Here is a 10,108-nt window from a genome sequence, read left to right as displayed (position 1 = left end):
TATTTTATTTAAAAATATATTTTTATTGATTTCAGAGAGGAAGGGAGAGGGAGAGAGATAGAAACATCAATGATGAGGGAATCATTGATTGGTTGCCTCCTGCACACCCCCTACTGGGGATCAAGCCCCAACTGGCATGTGCCCTTGACTGGAATTGAACCCGGGACCCTTCAGTCCGCAGGCTGATGCTCTATCCACTGAGCAACACCAGCTAGGACTCCTTCATGGTTTCTTTGGTTGCTCTGGGTCTTTCGCCTCCATGTAAACTTTAGAGTCAGTTGGTCCATATCCACAACATAACGGGCCGGGTTCTGGGGGGATTGCACTGACGGTCTCACACCCCCTGAAAAGCCTGCGCTGGCCGTGAGTGGGGGGTGGGGGGGACTCTGGGGGAAAACCAGCGGGCGCCCTGGGCATTTCCCAGCTCAGCTTTCTTTTGGGGACAGTGGGGGCCACTGTCCCTGGAAGGTGTGGGAATTAGATGCGAGAACTACCCATGGATGCCGGGCAGCGCCTGGCCTGCTGAGTCCTCCCAAGTGGCCACTCTTACACTGTTTTTTATTTTGACATTTTTTGGGGTCAGCAGCTGGGGAAGGCCCAGAGCCTCAGCCTGTCACTGGGCAGTGTGGTCTTGGGGAGCAGGGCTGTCCTGGAGGGCATCCTGGTCACTGAGCAGCGAAGCTCACCCGAGACCCCACCGGAGCCTGGCCTGCAGCTCCGGGCCTCCTCGCCGACTCCGGGAACTTAAAAACTTGTTTTCCTGCTTCCTGTCCCCAGATGTAAACGGCCCGACAGACGGTGGCAGCGCTCCGGACCTGTGTGTCTGCACAGAACAGCCTCTGGCTTTCTCGAGTGGCTGAACACGTATGAGCAGTAATGGGGTCAGGGTAACTCGGTCCATGGTTGTGGCGGGGCAAGGAGGTGTCCGTGATGGGAGTGACCCAGCCCGAGCTGGGCTGTCTGTCGGCACCTCACAGATAATAAAACCGTGTCTTCCTGCACGCACGGGAGGTAGAGGCAGTGTCAAACCCGATGTAACCGATGCTTCCTGGCCAGGAGTGTGATGTCAGAAAGCCACGGTGCATGCAGCATGGATCCCACGCACATCATAAAGATACAGTAATGGCCCACGTGTCTCTACAGAAATACTAATATTGTTGTTTTATGAGAAACAAGAGTTGAAAATATTAAGAGTCAGAATTTTATGGCCAAAAAAAAGAAGGCTACATAATGAGGCCATGGGAAGGGAGATCAGAATATCTGTCACCGCTGGTCTCAGCGTCCTGGAGGGGCAAGGCGGGAGGTGGCTGCCCCTTTGATGGGCTTGGCGGGCACTGTGACCCTCTGTGACCCCGAGGGCCAGCTGGGAGCCCTCTCCTCATGGAGGGCTGGGAAGGCCCAGTTTCGGGAGGAGGGGTGTTGGTGTCCAGGCAGCTCAGACTGGGGTTGGGTCTCACAGTGCATCCTGGGCTGGGGCCACAGCAGGCCAGGCGGTGACTGGCCTCCCGGTGCAGCCAGGTGCTCCGATGCCCTGTTGTCACCCAGCTCTGTCCAGAAGGAAGGTCTCCTGGCTACGAGTGCTCGTGATCAGATGGCCACACACTGCGGGACAGAATCTAAGTCTTTGTTTCAGGGCTCAGCTACAAAGGAACAAAGTTAGGGGCCCCAGGAGACACTGTGGGTGGCGAGGGGGTCTGGGCGGCTCTCCGTGGGTCCCCAGTCCTCCGATGGGGCCTGTTCTCCTCGGGAGCTGCCCGCCCTGGTGCTCGTGAGCACTGGAGGGCCGGGGGGGTTGGGGGGGGCTCGTCTGGCTTGGTCGGGCCCTGGTGGCTGTGCTCCACACGGGGGTCTGTGGGAGACGGAGGGCGTGGCTTCTGTTCTCCGCTCCCTGGGCCTGGGTGGGAGAGCCGCCCTGGGTGTGCCCAGGGTCACCGCACACCCAGCGTTAGGATCTTCCAAAACTTTGCTCTGGTGTTTTTGTTTTTTAATGTGAAATTCCTACAATCTAAAATTAACCATTTTTAAGTGAACAACCCAGTAGCATTTGGCACATTTGCAATGGTGTGTAACCACTCCTCTGTCTAGTTCTAGAACATTTTATTTCTTTTAAAATTTTTTCTTTATTTCTTTATTTTAAAATATGATTTTATTGATTTTGAGAGAGAAGAAGGGGAAGAGAGATAGAATCATTGATGAGAGAGAGATCTATCAGCTGCCTCCTGCACACCCCCCACTGGGGATTGAGCCTCCAACCCTGCCTGGGAATAGAACTAGTGCACGGGATGATGCTCAACCAACTGAACCACTGGCCAGGCCCCGACATTCCCACCACCCAGAAGGAGACCCATAGGCATGAAGACCCCTCACCCCCCAGCTCCTGCTGCCCCATCAGCTTCCGTCTGGATGCATTCGCCTGTTCTGGAAGTTTCCTAAACAGAATCCTGCAGCATGTGGTTGTTTGTGTCTGGTTTCTCTCATTCATCACTTCGTTCTTTTAAAAATATATCTTTATTGATTTCAGAGAGAGGAAGGGAGAGGGAGAGAAATAGAAATATCAATAATGAGAGAGAATCATTAATCGGTTGCCTCCTGCACGCCCCACACTGGGTATCAATCCCGCAACCTGGGCATGTGCCCTGACTAGGAATCGAACCATGACCTCATGAGTCATGGGTCGACGCTCAACCACTGAACCACACTGGCCGGGCTCATTCAGCATTTCTGAGGCTCATGCGTGCTGTAGCCTGGATCCGCGCTTCCCTCCTTTTAGCGGCTCACTAATACTCCATTGGAGGGACGAGCACCATGTGTTTATCGAATCCTCTGCAGTGGACGCTGGGCTGCTCCCACGCTGTGGCTGCTGTGTGTGGTGCAGCTGTGCCACTTGGGCACGCAGGTCTGAGCTCCTGTTCGCAATTATTTGGGGTATTTTGCTTCGATTGGAGACCCTTTTCTTCCCCAGCTGTTGGAGCTCTTACTGAATCACTTTAAGTGAGTATCTACCGGGTGGCAGGCATTGCTCAGCACCCCTTTCTGAGGCGCTCAGTCTGATGGGTTTGATGAGCTCCCAGTTCTGCCGTAGCGGCGACCATGTCTCTCCCGGAACTCCGTGTGTGTGGAGCCGCTCTGGCTGGGGGTCCCCACCCTGGCGCCTTCCCAGCCATCCTTCCTTCTTGCCGAGCAGCAGCCCCTCAGACAGACAGGCGCACCAGCTGTACCCTCTGCGTCTTGGCCCTGTGCCCCCTTGATATCAATACCATGAATAATGCATCTGAAATGGCAGCATGTGGCTGTTGCCACCTTTCTGTCCTGCTGGACAGGACAACCCGGGAGGGCAGAAACCACGCTGTCTTGTCCCCGAGGCCCTGCCTGGGCTGCTCGGGCACCTGCACGGTCAGCCTGGCGTTAGCAGGGGAGCTGGAGTGAACCAAGGGGCCTTTCTGGCTCCACCAGCTGGACCCTGTGCCCTCCAGGTCTGAGCTCATGCTTCTGAGGGCCTCCCCGTGTGGCCTCAGCGCCCGGCCAGAGCACATGGAGGAGGCCAGGTGTCACCTCACAGAAAGGCTTTCCAGTGGGGTAAGCGAGCGCTTTAAAACCCAGGGGCTGAGCAGGACCTCGTCCCCACCCGACGCCCGGAGCGCTGTCTGACGCTTCAGTGATGTCCACACTGGGAAGGGGCCTCCGGGGCCTTTACTTTAGAGGCAGAGGTGGGGGGGATGCCTCCCTCCCTAACCCAGCGCTGGCGAGTTGCTAGGTGGCCTGGGGGACATTTCCCTGACCTCGGGAGCAGGGCACTGGGGGTGGGGTCCGAGCTCTGGGACCCTCCCAGCCCGGGAGGCACTGCCTGGAGCCCAGGCCGAGGCTGTGTGGTCCGCTACAGCCTCTGTTGCTCTCCCAAACACGCAGTTACATAAACGGCGATAGCACTTCATAAACATTTTTCTAACATGAGAATGTTTGACGTGAATTTCAGCTATTTCAGAACTAATAAACAATTGTCAATGTCGTGGCCGAGCGGGAGCAGAGCCCGCAGAGCTTCAGGGAGGATCAAAGGCAGAGCAAGGGCCTCTCCAGGGGAAGGGGCCCTCCTGGTCCTTGGAAGGCAGGCGCTGCGTGTTGGCCGAGACGGGGGTGGGGGGGATGGCTGCAGGGCCCTGGGGGTCGAGAGGTGCTGGGCGTGTCCCACGCAGGCTCCCCAGGGCTGGGCGGACAGGCCTGGAGATGCTCACGGGCTCACGGTGCTGACAATGGGGCTTGTCCCCGCAGGGGGTCTGGGGCAGGGTCTGTGGCCGTCAGTGAGCTGCTAGGTGCCTCGCCTGTGGATGCTCTCAGAGCCCAGGGGCCACACTGCCACGTGCCTCAGAGATGTGTTCCGTGTCCATGTCTGTGGGAGGCCCTGGGTGTCAGGACCCCTGAGAGCATGTCCCAGTCGGCCACCGGCCCAGCGGGCCCGGGCTGCCTGCTCTGTTTCCCAAGTGCCACCTGTCACTGGCTGTGCACTGGGGCTGGGAGCGGGCAGGGAGCGGCAGTGATGCCCAGAGACCCCCACAAGAGCGGCACACCTGGGGCTCAGAGCCCAGCAGTCTGAGGGAACTGTGGAGCGTGCGGAAGCAGGCGCAGGGACGCCAGGAACCCACGCTGACCGGGGCAACGTGCCAGACGGAGTATTGCCTGTGTTCATGTGAGCCCTGGGGACATGGAGCAGACTCCCCTCCCCTCGACTCCCTCGAAGCCCAGGGCTGGGCTGAACTAAGGGAATGAAGGAGGGAAGGGAGGACGCCTCTGCCCGCCTGGCTGCTGGTGCTCGGTGGCCGGCGGAGAGATGCATGGCTGTCTCTGGGCACCTCCAGTGTCTCCCCGGGCTCTGTTCCCAACACCACCGCAGGGGCTCTTGGTAACAGGAGACCGCGTTCTGGAACCCTCACGCCCTCCACAGCCCCTACTTGACGAGTCTGCAGGGGCCGGCTGGCTCCTCGCTCCCGGCAGGGCTCGCCTCAGGGTCTGTGCACTGGCCTGTCTGCTGTTCTGCACATTCTCTGCTTCTCCCTCAAATACTGCTGGGGGCGTGGGGGAGGGGGGGCTCCGCCTCCTTCATGGGATCTGCAGAACCCAGCAGGAACGTCGACCCAAGACACGGAGGTTGATGAAGGCCTCATCTGGCAGTTGGTTTTGGCACAAAGCGGACCACTCAGGGGACTCCCCACATGGCACAGCCGCTGCCTGTGCCCCTGCCTGGCTGGCTCCCCACGGACAGCCGTAGGGGATTCTAGTCTCTGCAGTTGCAAGCAGGGCTGTGGGAATCCAAGGTCCACAGAGGCTGAGTGACTTGCCCAAGGCCACCCAGCTGGTTGGGCAGAGCTGGGTTTGAGCCTGTGTGGAGTCCCAGGCCCCTGTCCTCACCAGCCTGCACCTGGCCCTCCTGATGACCTGGCTCGTGCAGGTGTGGGTTCGCCCATCCAGGGCTTGCCCAGGTTGTCTGGGGGCCCGTGGGGCCAGGGCTGGTGGTCTGTGCTCACCGCATCCAGTTGCTGGCCCCGTGAGCGAGGTATAGGCTGGGGCCTGGACTGCAGGTCTTGTTGACGAAATGTGGGGCTAGAGTAGGAGCTTCCCAGGAGGGCCCCGAACTGAGTACCCCCATTTCTTCATTTCTTCATACATCCCTTCATTCCTCAAGCATCTCCCACCATGCTGTGTGCCCTTGTGTTGAGTCCAGTGTGGGTGGTGACTACAGGCTCAGGAGCCCTGGTCCACGTTCTGGAGCCTAGAGCCGGCCAGGGCCCTGAGGAAGCCGCTGCCCCCTCAGAGGGAGTGGGACACACATTCAAGTGGCTCCGGTGGGGCCTCCCCTGGCACCTCCTCCTCCACCTCCCTTCATGGTCGGAGGCAGACCGGGAGGGGATTAAGAGGCCCCTGCCCGTACCAGCCGGGCCCTGCAGCCCAGTGTGGTGTCATTGGAAAATGTGAGTTGCCCCTCTCCAGGCCGCTGGCTCCCCACCAGGCCCCCTCCCCGCCCCCGGGGGCATCAGCAGACACCTCTGCTTGGCAGCAGAGGCTGGCACGACCTCACCCTGCCTGGGTGGCCGGCCGGGCTGGGGTGTCCGCTGGGTGGCTGCATGGAACACACACTCCATCTGCCACTAATGAGGGCTGTGCCTACAGCCTGGGGACTCTGTGGAGCCTCCTCTCCAAATACAGGCTCAACCTCCTCTTTGGGCCAAAAACAACCTAGAGGGCCCAGCTGGCTGGGGATTGGGATTGGGACCAGCAAAGGCACCATCAGACCTGGCTGGGTGGCTCAGTTGGTTGGCATATCATCCCCTACACCAAAAGGTTGCAGGTTCAATTCCCAGTCAGGGCACATACCTAGGTTGTGGGTTTCAATCCCTGCCTGTAGGGTGCATTCAGGAGGCAGCCGATCGATGTTTCTCTCTCTCTTCCTCTCTCTCTCTCTAGAATCAATAAAAACATATCCTCGGTCAGTGAGGATTTTTAAAAAAAGGATCCAGGCCTGAATGGTCCTACAGGCTATGGCTCCTGCTGCTATGAGCAGGGCAAGGCCCCGCTCCGGGGTGGACACCCCAGAGGCCTAGCAGAGGGCGGTGGGCAGGCTGGTGTGAGAGTGTCCTGGCCGCCGGTCACTGCAACAGACTGGGGGCTTCAAGAATAGACTCCTTCTCCCCATGTGGGAGGCCGGACGTGAGAGCCCAGGCGTCCGCAGGGCCGGCCCCTCCTGGGGAATCTGCTCCAGGCCGCTCCCAGCCCCTGGCCTGTGGACGCATCACCCTGTCTCCCTGTCTGTTCCCGTGTCCCCTTCTTATAAGGACACCAGTTGAGTCTGACTAGGGCCACCTGCTCCAGTGTGACCTCTATTCACTAATGGCAGCTGCAACCCCCCTATTGCCAAATAAGGTCACATTCTGAGGTCCTAGGGTTGGGACTTCAACAGGAGTCGTGGTGGGGAGGGGGGGATCAGCAGTCCTGGCTCTGCATCTGTCCACAGGAGCCCCGAATCCGACTCAGGCTTGAATGTGGTAAAGAATGGGGCCGGGAGCATTGCCCAAGCACCTAAGGGTCTCAGGTTTGATCCCGGTGGGTGGCAACCAACGGATGTGTCTCTCTCACATCAATGTCTCTCTCTCTCTTTCTCTCCCCCCCCCCTCACTTTCACTATCTTTAGAGATCAATGGGGAAAATCTCCTCTGGTGAGGATTAACAAAAAAAAGAAAGAAAGAAAAGAAAAGAAAGAAAACAGAATGGGGCCGGGGCCCCAAGATCAGGAGCAGTCTGTGCTGGGACGGCCAGTCCTGATCATTTTTATTTATTTATTTTTTAAAATCCTCACCTGGGGATATGTTCATTGATTGGAGAGAAAGGGAGAGAGAGAGAGAGAGAGAGAGAGAGAGAATCAGTTGCCTCTGTAGGCACCCTGACCAGGGCCTGAACCCACACCTAGGCATGTGTCCTGGCTGGGAATTGACCCGCAGCCTCCGTGGTATATGGGATGATGCTCCAACTGACGGAGCCACCGGTCTTTTGTGTCCCTTGTTCCCACAGCCTCCACTCCAACGCCCTGGGCCTTTCGGTCTGGCTGGACGAGGATGGGGCGGGTCTAAGAGGGGAGCCCCGGCTGGAGCCCAGAGTCAGCCCCGCTCCCAGGGTCCTGCCTGCCTCGGGCACCTGGGCGGCCGTCCTGGCTCCTGCTGGCCCGGTCTGTCTGGGAGAGGCGCTGGCTGCCAGCTGAGGGAGCACCTCGCAGAGCGGCTGGGCCTCAGCTGGCGGGCCAGTCCCCTCCCGAAGCCCTCCAGCCCCCGCGCCCTGGGCCACGGGAGCTTCCAGCACCAACGTCTCCCGCCACTGGTGCCGCTGGCCCCTGAGCCCTCCTCTCAGGAAACACTGCTCTTTGGTTTATGGCTGCTTTTCTTTTTTCTGAGACCTTTGCACTGGGATCCCCACGCATGGAGCAGACGTCCTCAAAGCCATTACCTCCTGGCTGCCCCACCCAGGGTGCTGGGACGTGGGCCACCCTTTCCTGACCACCCAGCTGCTCTTAACCGTCCCACCCTGAGGCTCAGCCTGCAAGGGCTGGGGCCTGGGTCTCAAGGGCTGAGGCCACGCTGTGGACAGTGTGGACAGCGCTAGGTGGGAGCGAGCTGTCAGCGGGGATGGAGGGACCAGCCTATGAGCGGCCACTGCCTAGTAGAGCACCCTGGAGGCCAGCGAGTGAGGCTCTGGGGAGCCCCAGAGCCCTATGGGGAGGCAGGGGGGCAGCCGGCAGGGTGGGTCAGGAAGGTGGGAGGAGCCTTTGGGGTCACCTGTAGCTGGAGGGGCGTCATGTGCAAGAATTGGAACCCCACTTGGGAAGCAGACGCAGGACCGACCGGGTTGTTCGGGGCCATCAAGGGCGACCCTGGGATCCCCGGGGACACATAGGTCCCACAGCCCGAGTTGGGCTGCAGAGGGGTCAGGGTGGAGGGTGGAGGTGCGGATCCTGCCCTCCCTGGGCTGCTCGCGGGAGACCCTGCTTTGTTCATTTTTCCTTTTGCCTGTAGCTGGATTTAACTGTAAAGAGCAATAAATTACAGATCTGGAAAAACATCCCTTGTCCCCACAAAGGACGTGGCTGTCCCCGGATGACTGATGGCTCTGCATTAACATTACTCAGTATTTATAACTTCCGTGTGGAGTCACAGATGCTCCTGGGAGATCCTGCCTGCTCCCGGGTATTTTTAGTGCCCATTGTCTGGGTTTTTCTGGGCATCTCTCTGAGGAGGGAACGTGAGTTTGTCTGGGTCTCCAGGGAGCCGGGAGCCGGGAGCCTGGGAGCCCCGGAGGCGGGGGCCCGGCTTCTCTCTGCAGGACTGGGGCAGACTGGGCCCCGGGAGGTGGCACTTAGACCCTCAGAGCCCTTCACTGATTCTGCCAGGACAGGTCTTTATTGAGTTCTCTGCTGGGAGCTGGCGGGGTGGGGGTGCAGGAGTGGGGGAGATGCTGGGAGCTCCCATCTCATTAGGGAAACAGGCACCTGTGTGAAGACTGGGCGGGCAGAGCAGTAGCTGAGTCCCCGGCAGCGTGGGGGGCCCCATGGTCTGCGTAGGGTGGGAGCCGTGAGAGGGGCATGGAGGGACGATGGGGTGGGCCAGCGGGTCTCAAGGATCTGTACGCAGCCTCTCTCCTCCTGGCTCCCCGGGCTGCACCTCCCTCCGGGGGTCCGCAGGGGGGCCCAGGAAGGGGTCCTTCTCTGTCCCAGAGCCAGGCTGGGGCCGAGCTGTTCTACCTGCTGACCAGGGCTGCTGCTCGTGGTGAGCTGCAGAGACGAGGCTGTGGGGTATGGCCTGTGTTTTCTCTGGTGGCCGTGGTCCTTGGGAAACTCCAAGGACACAGACAGGGTAGAGGACAGGTGGCCGAGGCTGCCTCCAGGCAGGTGGGTGGCATCAGCGGCCCACACAGCCGGCACGCCAGCTCCCTGCCGACGGGAATCCAGGCAAGCATGGCCTCGCGCTTACCCTCCGCTCGCCACTGTCAGAGGCAGCTGGGACTCAGGCCTGGACCCAGTCAGGTCACCGAGCCCTCAAAGTGCCTGCTGTCTGGCCAGTGTGGCTCAGTGGTTGAGCATGGACCCATGAATCAGGAGGTCACAATTTGATCCCCAGTGTGGGGCGTGCAGGAGGCAGCCCATCAATGATTCTCTCTCATCATTGATGTTTCTATCTCTCTCTGCCTCTCCCTGCCTCTCTGAAATCAATGAAAAAAAAAGTGCCTGTTAATACCTGCGGAGTTCACCTGTCCTGATGCCCATGTTCTCTCCCCAAGAGCTGACGCCCTTGTGTGGCCCTGAGGTGTGGGTTTGGGGACACTGTCTGCTGCCCAGAGACCCTCTGGCGGCTGCACCCAGGCCTGGCTATGAATTCCCTAAGGCCACAGAGGGGCTGACTTGCTCTAAGTGTCTCTTGGGCTGGAAGTGTGCTCGATGGACTCTATTTGAGTATTTAATGTCCCCTCTCATTCATAAAATAAACAAGGGAGATTTATGTGCGAGTGGCTGTGAGCTCTTGCTGGCACTATGCAGAGTCCCGGGACCTGGTGCAGGAAACGCTCAGAACTTGACGGG

The sequence above is a fragment of the Myotis brandtii genome, unplaced genomic scaffold (genome assembly GCF_000412655.1).
Source record: "Myotis brandtii unplaced genomic scaffold, ASM41265v1 scaffold915, whole genome shotgun sequence".
Taxonomy (NCBI): domain Eukaryota; kingdom Metazoa; phylum Chordata; class Mammalia; order Chiroptera; family Vespertilionidae; genus Myotis; species Myotis brandtii.
This window is presented reverse-complemented; position numbering follows the sequence as displayed.